Genomic DNA, 12,215 nt, shown 5'->3' with positions numbered 1-12,215 from the left:
TTTCTCGCGAATTAAAGCTCAACCTCGAAAATTAACAACACAAACAGGTGATTCGTCTATCATTTGGTATAGTTTGTTCGCGAGAAATCGGCAATTTACTTGTTTGTTTACAAAAGCATACATGCACTTATTTGTACAATATCACATTTAAGATAAGACATAATCAACAATAGTACGCCACAATACTCGGTTTGCGGCTGCCGCTCTCCATCCTCGGTCATGCCCAATGCTCGCTAGAACACGCTCTACCTGGTCCGCCCATCGTGCTTTCTGCGCTCCACGCCTTCTTGTGCCAACCGGATCAGTAGCGAACACCAGCGTTGCAGGGTTGTTGTCCGGCATTCTTGCAACATGCCCTGCCCATCGCATCCTTCCGGCTTTGGCCACCTTCTGGATGCTGGGTTCGCCGTAGAGTGCAGCGAGCTCGTGGTTCATTCTTCGCCACCACTCACCGTTCTCCTGCACACCGCCGAAGATCGTCCTTAGCACACGTCGCTCGAAAACTCCGAGTGCTTGCAGGTTCTCCTCGAGCATAGTCTATGTCTCGTCTTATTAGTGTTCTGTACATGGTACATTTGGTGCGGGGGTGAATCGTTTTTGACCGTAGTTTCTTCTGGAGCCCGTAGTAGCCCCGACTTCCACTGATGATGCGCCTTCGTATTTCATGACTCACATTGTTGTCAGCCGTCAGTAAGGATCCAAGGTAAACGAATTCCTCCACTACCTCGAAAGAGTATCCCCGCCTATCGTGACATTACTTCCTAGACGAATCCTGTCATGTTCGGTTCCGCCTACTAGCATGTACTTTGTTTTTGACGCACTCACCACCAGTCCGACCTTTGCTGCTTCGTGTTTCAGGCAGGCCACCGTTCCAAATGTTCTTGCGATAATGTCCATGTCGTCCGCAAAGCACACAAATTGACCGGATTTCGTGTAAATTGTACCCCGGATGTTGAGTCCGGCTCGTCGAATTACACCTTCTAGAGCGATGTTGACGAGTAGGCATGTCAGTCCGTCACCTTGTCGTAGTCCTCGGCGTGATTCGAATGAACTGGATAGTTCAACCGAAACCCTTACGCAGTTTTGCACACCGTCCATCGTTGCTTTGATCAGTCTGATCAGCTTCCCAGGAAAACCGTTCTCGTCCATGATTTTCCATAGTTCTGTACGGTCGATACTGTCGTATGCCGCCTGAAAGTCGATGAACAAATGATGCGTTGGGACCTGGTATTCACGGCATTTCTGGAGGATTTGCCGTACGGTGAAGATCTGGTCGGTTGTCGATCGGCCGTCAATGAAGCCGGCTTGATAACTTCCCACGAACTCGGTCATTTTAGGTGATAGACGACGGAAGATGATCTGGGATAGCACTTTGTAGGCGGCATTCAAATTGGTGATCGCTCTGAAGTTCTCACATTCCAAATGGTCGCCTTCCACTCCTCCGGTAGCTGTTCTGTTTCTGTTGACTATCATCCGGTGCAGGCAGGTGGTTGTTTTTGAGCTGCTGAATGGCATCCTTAACTTCCTTCAGCATGGGAGTTGGGTCAGTTCCGTCCTCTGCTGCACTGACGTAGTCGTTTCCTCCATTGCGCTGGTCTTAAGTGCCTACGTTCTCCTCGCCATTCAGTTGCGCATCGAAGTGCTGCTTCCACCTTTCAATCACATTTCGGCTCGCGGCACGAAGCCGTTGCGGGATGCGTTGAGCTTCTGGTAGAACTTCCGTGTTTCTTGGGAACGGCACAGCAGTTCCATTTCCTCGCACTCCGCTTCTTCCAGGCGGCGTTTTTTCTCCCAAAAGATGGGGGTCTGCTGTTTCCGCTTCTGTTTATACCGTTCCACGTTCTGTCGGGTTCCATGCTGCAGCATTACCGCCCGCGCTGCGTTCTTCTCCTCCAAAATCGCTCTGCACTCCTCGTCGAACCATTCATTCCGTCAACTTCTTTCCACGTACCCGATGGTGCTCTCGGCTGCGTCGGTGATGGCTGCTTTTACTGTACTTTAGCAGTCCTCTAGAGGGGGCACATCGAGCTCGCCCTCCTCTGGCAACGCTGCCTCGAGATTTTGCGCGTATGCTACGGCGACATCCGGTTGCTTCAGTCGATGAAATCGGCGAAATCGATGAGTCGTAGGCCGTTCCCGTTCGTCAGCTGGTGGGCGCTGAACTTTCCAATCGTCGGTCTGAATTCATCCTCCTGGCCTACCTGAGCGTTTAGGTCTCCTATGATGATCTTGACGTCGTGGCTTGGGCAGCGATCGTACTTGCGATCGAGCTGCGCGTAAAATGCGTCCTTGTCATCATCAGTGCTTCCGGAGTGAGGGCTGTGCACTAGAGTGATGCAAAATTTGAAATTTTCGCTCCACAATACTTAAACGATTCCAAATAGGATCCTGACTAACCTCTCAAAATTTGAACCCATTTGGTGAGAAACTGAAATGGCACAAACCATTTGAAGTTTGTATGGGAATTACTATGGTAAAACCAAGATTTTTGTTCATGTCTATCTAATTAATTCACCATATCGGTTTGCTTCAAAAGCTTTCAATATAACTTGTAGGAAATTTTCTCAGCTACAACTTTGTCAAAGACCACTTTTTGATTAAATGCAAGGATCGAAAGTTATTAATGGTTCAATGCACTGATGTCTTATGATCATGCTCAATCAACTGCTCAGCAGGCAACATTGGTGTTTCTGGGGCGTTGAATAGGACACAAAAATTATGGCTACTATGTCACACTGCAAAATAAAGTGTTGCCTACAGAGCAGCTGCTTGATCATGTCATAAGTTTACCAATCTCTTAAATAATTAATAACTATTTCCTGTCTTGTTTTACATAGAAACGATCTTCAGCAAAGTTGTAGCTGAGAAAATTTTCTATAAGAATAGCTATCGAACTGTTTCGCAGCTCAATATGGAAAAAGACTAGAAGGCAATGAACAAAAAGTTGAGATTTCCCATAGTAATTTACATGAAAATTTCAAATGGTTTGTGCGAAGTCTGTTTCTAACCAAATGAGTTGTAACTTTTGGAGGCTAATCACGACCCGATTTGAAACCATTTAAGCACTGTGGAGCGAAAAAGTCAAATTTTGCATCAGTCTACTGTGCACGTTGATTATGCTAAAGTTGAAGAATCGGCCCTTGATCCTCAACCTGCACATTCTTTCGTCGATCGGCCACCAACCGATCACGCGCTTCTGCATTTCGCCCATCACGATGAAAGCTGTGCCCAGCTCGCGTGTGCTGCCGCAACTCTGGTAGATGGTATGATTACCTCTGAACGTTCGCACCATGGATCCTGTCCAACACACCTCCTGCAGCGCTACGATGCCGAATCCACGGTCCTTCAGGAGATTGGCGAGTATTCGGGTGCTCCCGATGAAATTGAGAGATCGACAGTTCCACGTGCCGAGTTTCCAATCGCAACCCAGACAATCAGAATGCACGTATTTTCAAAGTTGTTTTCGTGATGTACAAACATATATACAAACAAACAATTCGTATAGAATGCAAAGAAATGGCTCATACGTACAAAACTGGAGGCCATATACGTGCATATTTTAATTTAATTTTAAACGAGTTGATTTAACATCATATACGATTTAATCTGTAATAACAAATTCATTTTGAAAAGTCTAACGATGTAATCCAATTTAATTTGTGATACAGTACGACGCAAAAATGAGTCATCGCATATAAGTCGGAAATTTGCATTCTATACGATTTAACTTAAACATAGTGCGAGGTATGCCATTCTTATATGCGATTTTGACTTAAACTGTAGCAATTTACGATACTGTATGTACATTGTTATACGATTTCTGGTTGTCTGGGAAGTCCTATTTCGTCGCTGGGGTCGTTGCCGTTGGTCTCGGTTCGTATTCCTCTGTTGCTGATTTTCCGTTGCAATTGCACGGCTGGCTTGCAGGGCCTTACACCAACCTCCTAACTTTCCGGAGGACCAGGGTGCACAGTTGTGCTTAGAGTCCTTCACTGGCACTCGGACGTAGATCAGCCGCCCCTAACATGGGGAACAGACGCTGTTGTCAGCCGCTCCACTTCCCTGTCAGCCTATGACTTAAGTTCCCACCGGGATTACAGCAATTACACCCAAATCACAAAGTTCCCCGGATTTTCCAAGGGCGAATGCTTGTCTGGTAGAAAAACTCGATTTGCCTGACCAAATACTCAAAATACGGCAAATTACGTACCCCGCACGTACTATACACTTAATTTTTTTCAACCGAGGTCGGCTGTGCAAATCTCGGCAAAAAAAGTTTCACTGAGATCTCAGCAAAAAGGACATGTGATTGCTGAGTCTCGGATAATGCTGCGAAACGAAACTGCGAACCGAGCTCTGAATAATCACTGTGCCGTTTAAAGTAGAACATCACTACATACGTGTGTTCTTCGGTTTCTCGTTGGCTAAGTCCATAGCGGATCAGGTGTAGAATTTGTGCTCCATCTATTTTATCAACAGCGCTGACGATATCGAGTGATTGGTAGCGATCATGTGAACTTGATCACGTCTCATGACGATCCTGTACTTGGTCCTAACATGGCCGTAGGAATGCAAAGAGAAAGTCGACGAAGATAATCGATAGATTTGGTTTTCGTTTTCCTGACCGGTTTTCACTTCGATTTCGTCCGGTTGATCGTTGATGGGTTTGAAGTCCGGACGAGGATCGCACTCATCGGAAACATTGGTAGCGGTTACTTCAGCGGCCTCCTCCTCTTCGGCTTCGGAAATGACGGCAGCTGCTCTAGATGAACATTCCGCGGGGGTAATGGTTGGTAGCGTTGCTGCCAGAGCTGTAATTGGGTTTTAATCGGTTGTTGCCCCACTGGGGAAATATTTTTTGAATCGGAAACTGTAGCGGCGGATTTTATTGGAGGGGCCACGGTTGGAATATTGCTCACCACGCTAAGTTTGATGTGGTGTGATGGAATCTTCACGCTGTAGCCAACTTGCATGATGCTAACGAGAAGGGGATTGGAGTTATTACCATTTTCAATGGGACTGGGAAATTCCAGATGTTTAGAACAAGCTCTCCATTGTTTGATCAACGATGATCCTTTGAAATGACAACGGGGACTGGCTGGTGAGGAGGAAGAACAACTGCTGAAAGCTGGCTGGAACTGTAAGTTATTGCTGGTAGTAACCGCACCGGCACAGGTTCTTCCATAATATTCAAGCTATTCGAAAGCCTCAGGATACACTTGGGCTTACTTTGTTTACAAACAAAACTGATGTCTAATATGAGAAGCATATTCTTAAAGGGAGTAAACGGAGTAAGCAGAGAAATAAAATCGATGAACGTCGATTAAATATTGAGGTACATTGAGTTACTTGCAAGCTACTCGCTGCAAAACAGCAATTCAGAGTAAACCTGTCTCACCCCTTGGTCTCAGCAATTTGGTTACCAAATTTTAAGATTGAGAAGTTATGACTAAAGGTTGAACACGAAAAAACCACGGCCATTAAAGCTGGGCTTAGACAGGGAAAGTCAATAGATCAAGTCAATCAACTGACTTGAACGCGAATTGAACGAGTGACTTGATCAACTCACTTGAATTGAAAAAAAGTTGAACTCAACTTTTCAAGCCAATTGAATTCAATTGAGTTGAGCATTTAACTTGCCTAGTCTTAACCCAGCTTAAGGCTTTTTTTGATTTTTTTTTCAAGAGTGTATAAAATCACAGTAGGATAAGTTCATTTGTTTACATCCTGCACGCTCGAAACGAAAATCCCGGTCCATCCGCTCCTTAAAAATTTACGATCAATTTCCTGGGCAGGAATTGTATGCCTCGGTTGACCGGAAGAGTGCCCCGGCAGAATGTAGAATCAAAAAGAAGTCAAAATTTCCCAAAAAGTTCCTTGTCTGGCAAGCAAGCTGCAGCTGTGGGCTGAAAAGTGAAACTTTCGTTATTTCTGAGAGAACCAGCAACCAGCAAATTTACCAGGAGCAGTGCCTATGAAAGATACTACTGCCTTTCCGGGAGCAGCAATAGGTGGATTTTGGCTGGACTTGCAAGCTGCCACTACTCAAATTCCACCACACAATGGTACAGCGAAAATGACGTCATAGTGGATCCCAAGGAGATTAATCCGGCCAATAGCCAATTGTGAAGCATATACTGAAGAAAAATGGTGGACCTGCAATTGACCTGAAGAATTTCAAGCGGAAATGGAATTTGGCAACCAAACAAGTGGGAACAGAGCTCTTGCAAAGGATGAAGGGCCGTGTACGAAGAAAAGTTCAAGCAATGACCTCTGGTAAGAAGGAAAACTGAAAAAATGGTCCTACAATAAGCATAATACCTACTAATGTACAGCTGTTACATTGAACTACACGGATAGAAATCTCCTTGTACCTTGCGGAAAATTTCGATTACTGATTATTCATAAAATGTATAAGTCAACTAATAAGCAGACGCTTTGCAAAAAGTGAATGAAGATCATGTGTCAAATGAAATGTATAAGCGGTCACACATACCTTTTATGCATTCTTATAGGACCTATGTGATTTGTCTTATGGAATGTATAAGGCAGATGTTTTGGCAAAACTGTATACGTGAAACACACGAATAAAATAATCGATCGGTTTGGGTATGAAAAATAAAACGCATTGTTAAACCCCAACAAGATTTTCGTGTCCGGAATTTTTCGTGTTCAACCTTTTTCTACTTTTGAACGGAACAGTCAAGGAACCGATTGGACTTGTGGTTGGTTGGCCAGTCGGAACTTAAGCCCTAAAGTAGCTCTCTTAATCAATTTTGTCTTTTGTTAATAACTCGCTAGATTTAACGTTCCTCGGTGCGTTTGATGTTGCTTTTGATAGCTAATACAACCTGTTACAACTCTGCATTGAACAAATTCTTTAAAATTGTTCCGCTTAGCTGTAGCAATGCAATGAGAAAATCGATGAAGAGAATCGATCATCGCCGTACAGGCCCTTATGCATGCTCACTTTCGAGTTGTTCCAATCGAAACGTCCACACGCGCCGCTTTGCTCGATTGGAACAGCTTTCTTCAGTAGTAGGGATTTAGTCGGAACGGGAAAACCCGTGAGAGGTGGCTCTAGGGAAATTCGGCTATACCGGGAAAATGTTCAATTCCTGAAAGTAGACCTAGAGATCCGCTATTTTTTTTATTAAATTGCATACGATTATGAGCATAGAGGAAATAGGGGAAATGCAGGTAATGTCGGCCTAAATGCCCTAATTTGGGCCCATACATAAATTCAGTAATCGACTAAATTTTCAATAGCAACCAAAAATATCCATTAGTAACGTCCCAATAACGCGTTCATCTAGATAAAATTGATAAACAGCAGATTTTTAGCGATGGGCACAATCTTAGATCGATAGGCCAACATTAGAGACATTTCCCCTATATTAGTTTGGCAAGATTGGATGATATTTATGTATCCCTTTTTATCTTGATTTATGCTTTATTTGTGGTGCACTTAGCAAACGTCAAAGGCAAACGGCACAAGCATTTATTCCAAATGGCTTTTATTGTAGTTTTAATAAGGATTTCAAATGGTCCTCAATGCTTTCGTGGTATAACCTTTTTGCAGCAAATCAATCTTGAAGTACCTCGAAAATATTCCCTTCAAAACCTTCTTTGGGGCGGGCCAAATAGACACATTCTAGACTTAATGAGGCATTGGTGGATGTAATAAAGGCAAAGCTGTCTTAACCAGGGTTTTATGAATGTTGTTTCATAGTAGCCTTGTAGTACTCCATAAAACATAAAATGTTACTTGGTATGCAATCACCATATCGATTCTGCATCCGGGTTAGCCAGAAAACAACCAGAAATCCAGTTCACAATGAAATTGTCTTAATTATGGTTTACTTGTGGGATATGTTTATTTATCAAGGAAGAACTTATTTAAATCATATGACCCTAACTTCCATAAATTTCGATTTTTAGTAGAGCAGCACAATCCACCAGAGAAACTTATGATTCGCTAGAAGTCGGAGGCTCAAGTCGTTTACGAAAAGAGTGAAAATCAAGGGGCCGAGGTGACTGCCCTATGGCACGCCAGATGGCGTTGCAAAACGAGGTGGATCTCAGTTTAGCGTAGGCGGATCTTTCTTGTAGGTATGACCGTAACCACCTTATTAGCCAGTTGGGAAATTCCAACCTTTCGAGCTTACTCAGAGTTCATGAGGCACTTTATCAAACGCTTTGGAAATGTCCACGTAAATACTGTCCACTTGGCAGCGCTTTTCCAAACTGGAGTTTGGCGTGCCAGCGTATGCCATCAGATTCGTAGCGGTAGAACGATTCTTTACAATAAAACAGCAAAAAAAAAGGTTATCTTCCATTTAATTCCACTTAATTAATTTTGGTATCCATACAGATTCATCCAAAGATTTAAGTAAGCTAAAGGAGAAAAATAACTCTCTAATAAGGAAAATCCCCAAAGGCTTGGTAGCCACCATAATGAAGTAATGAAATTGGGTTGTTAGCGGAATGCTAAATAAAACAGCGATTGTTAACGCTGATATTGAGAAATTTAGCAGGGTTGAGCTCGAGTGTCTTTGCTAAACAGCACAGAATAGAAATAGGTCGGTATTTCTCAACGCTATGAATGTTTCCGGCGTTGTGTATGGGTGCATGCGTCCGGGAAGACAGCTTCTGATATTGAAATGTTGAATAACCAACAAACAGGTGGTCCGACGAATAAACACGGGAGGTAGTTTATCCGATCCAGGACCTTTTGAGGGATTTACGGAGTTCAGCGCATCGGTGACATCTGCTATGGGGAACGTTAGGCACGGAAAACGAATATCGTATGACGGCAGGGAATTTAACAATTCCGGAGAGTCTGCTGGAGGGACAGCATTGTACACTGATTTTAAATAATAGACAAGAGTTCGACTGAATCTACAATGAACGATGGGAACGACTGAGTGACTTTCCTGCTTTTGAAAAAGCGCCAGAAAGAGGGATTCGTTTTAGCGTCGTTCACTCCTGCTCTAACTCTTGCTCCCACTCCTATTTTATCACAGTTCAGCAGAGTGTGTATGCCTAACGTATTTATGCCTAATGGGGTATACTCGTTTCAGACACCTGGTTAACTGTATTGGCAACCGATCCCTGATCAAGAAGTTCTGGACGTTGCTGGGAGTACCAAGATTGAGGGTCCCGCTTGGCGTCACGGGGAGGGGATATTACCAAGATCTAAGCATAGCCATCCTGAAACGCAGTGCCTCGAAGATTATGAATGATCTCTAGTAGGCTACAAATATCTTAATGTTTAAATGCTAGAGATTAACTATTTTCCCATAGCTATCGCAGAACTTCTGCAATATGAAGTAATGAAATTGGGTTGTTATTGGAATGCTTAAATAAAACAGCAAACAAAGGTTATCTTCCATGTAAGTCCACTTAATTAATTTTAGTATCCATGACAGATACGTATTTCGACTACAATGTGCAGTCTTGTTGTTGAGAAAATTTTCATGAAATTATCAAAAGGGACCATTCTGTTTACCCTAATGTTTTGGAAGAATATCTAATCTGAGGTCAGAATAAACAGAGGGATTTATTGACATCCTGGATCAACTGGTGATCTTTTGAATACTTCCTGGATCAATCTGCGCCTTGGAAGAATATCCGAGAGACGTCAACCTAAAATCTTCGTCTATCTGGATATCTTTTAAATATTTCCTGATCAACCTGCCGTCTTGGAAGAATTGTATCTATTAACAATTGGAGGTCTTCAGATCAACCTGCCATCTAGGGAGAAATATCTGAGAGAATATCCAATAGCTTTTATTTTACTCGGCATTGGTTCTGGATTTGGCGGCCACGGCATCGGTTGCGCACCGGTTGAGGGATCGGTTGCGGAATCGGCTTTGTAAGCGGTCGTCGGCCAAGTTGCGGGGTAGGTTGTGGAACCGGCTTTGGTATCGGTCGTGAATCTGGCTGTGAATAAGGTGGTGCAGGTCGAGAGTTTGGTGGTACTGGGGACTTTGGTGGCAACTGGTTCGGAACCGGTACTGGTAGACGAGTATAATTCTTCTTCTTTTAAGTTTTTCCTGCTTCTTTTGCGAGCGTTTTGTCGGCTTCAACTTATGCTGTGAACCAATTACCAAGTTAATTTTAACTCGTGGTTAAAAGTGAAATATCGACAGATATTTTGCATGTTCGGAAATCCCTGTGCTGTTGTTCGACCGATTTCCGAACAGAAGTCATTCACGGTTGTCGAAATCTAACTTTTGTCTGTCAGAAACAACCACGCTCTGATCTTCTTCTTTTTTCCTTTATTTAACGTCGGTCTTTGTTCCGCAATCTAGTGCCATTGACGGCAATCGAATGTGGAGGAAGGTAGCTTCCATACCTGCGTAGGATATCAAAAACACACATGGTCCGGGACCAACGGCTTTACTTCCCTTCCGAAGGAAGACGTGACCAGCGATTTTTATGCCTCAGAAAAATCCCACCGACCTCGGCTGGGATTGAACCCAGACCCATTGGGGTGAGAAAGCAGTCACGCTTACCACTACACCACCGGCGTCGGCATCCACGCTCAGATAACAGGGGAAATCGATAACTTTCCACCTGTCAAATTTTAACTAATGCCTTAGGCCCGGCGCCTACTTATGTGGCGTTGGTGTGGTATCTGCTAGCATTTCAAAACATCATGTCAAACACATGCCACACGACTTCGACATGATGTTTTGACATATTGCATGATGCCATATCACAACCACACAGTGCACAGTGGTTCCCCTTAGAACAAAAGATGGCCAAAACCTCAAAATTGCTGTAAATAGGCAAAAAACAGTTGAAATAGATGTTTTTTAGCTGTACGAAGAAAACTTGACAATCAAGACGTCACAAAAAGGAGTATAGTAGAACAAAAACCAATGCACAATGGTCCCAAAGCCGTATTTAGGAAGACAAAAATGTTTGCGCCCAAACCATCAGTTTTAGGAATATGGTTTCTTAAGGAAAGTTGCTTCATATTTTTTGTTCAATCTTTTCATGTTCGTAAAATTAGGGTGGTCCATAAAATTGGTGAATTAAGTATACAAACTTTTTTATTATTTGAGATAGACCAAAGCAGTGTGCTAAACAGTTGTAGAACAATCAATTCCAAGCAACTTTGTTATAGACACATTGTTTTTATCTCTTATGGTTCATGAGTTATGATTTTTTTAAACAAACAGGTTAGGGTGGCTACTAAAATCGGTTTTCTTTGAATATCTTTTCATGCGTTAATTTTTCGTAAAAACATTGTTCTGATTACATTTAGAACTTTTGAAGACGCATATTTTTGCTCAAGAAACTAGGTTACTATCTTTTTTGATTAGATAGTTAAAGGCTATTTTCTTCGAAAAAATGGCTCTTTTCAATTGGCAATATCTCAAAATGGAGCAAACCAATTTTCAAACATTTAATTTCATTGGAAACATATTTTTTTTCTTTATTATAGAGATTTTTAGCTATATGGCTAGTTCATCTCTTTATTGGAAACATCGTTTTTTTTTTCATTTTTGGTAAAAATAAACAGCAAGAGCTTTTTCTGTTTAAAGCATTTAATTTAATTTAAAAGAAGTAACATTTTTCAGCAAAAACTAGCCATAAATTTTCAAATAAAACAGATATCAACTTAACAAAAATATGCGTCATGAAAAGTTCTTGAAGTGTCTAGCATAAAAATTTCACGAGAAATGAACGTATAAAAATATATTTAAAGAATGCCGCTTGTCTAGGGGCCACCCTAACCAGCTTGTTAAAAAAATTAAACTCATGAACCATAAGAGATAGATATATGGTGCGTGTGTGTATGTGTGTGCGTGTTGACGTGCTTAGAAAAAGGCATTGTGATGCTTGCTACAGTATACACCGCAGATTATATAACTTAGAAACGGATATTTTCCAAAGAACACTAATTTCAGCACTTTTCGCAAAAAATCGCAAAACACATAAAAGCCTATCTGAAAGCTAATTTTTCTAGCTATCTTTTGATTACTAAAAGATAGTGGGCGGATGTGTCCGTCATATGTTTTGCTTAGTCTAAATGTGAAAAAAGTATATTTTTGCTAATTTTTTATTAGAAACTGTCACTTAAAACAGTGCAGACACTCTTTTTTACCATCCATTTGATGTGAAATAAGCCGAAGAACATTTCTTCTGAATCAACCAAGTTGATAAACACATTATTTTTTGCTATATTTGAGCAAAACAGT

The 12,215-nt window shown here is 42.1% G+C and overlaps 1 pseudogene; it reads left to right on the top strand.

Annotated features, from left to right (window-relative positions):
• The window catches only part of LOC135698626 (AMP deaminase 2-like), a 29,773-nt pseudogene that overhangs the window by 14,965 nt on the left and 2,593 nt on the right, over window positions 1-12,215 (top strand).

Source organism: Ochlerotatus camptorhynchus, unplaced genomic scaffold (genome assembly GCF_037179485.1).
Source record: "Ochlerotatus camptorhynchus isolate MF236.1 unplaced genomic scaffold, CSIRO-AGI_Acam_v1.1 ptg000092l, whole genome shotgun sequence".
NCBI lineage: Eukaryota > Metazoa > Arthropoda > Insecta > Diptera > Culicidae > Ochlerotatus > Ochlerotatus camptorhynchus.
Note: the sequence above shows the minus strand (reverse complement) of the source record. Positions and strands in the feature narration are given on the sequence as shown.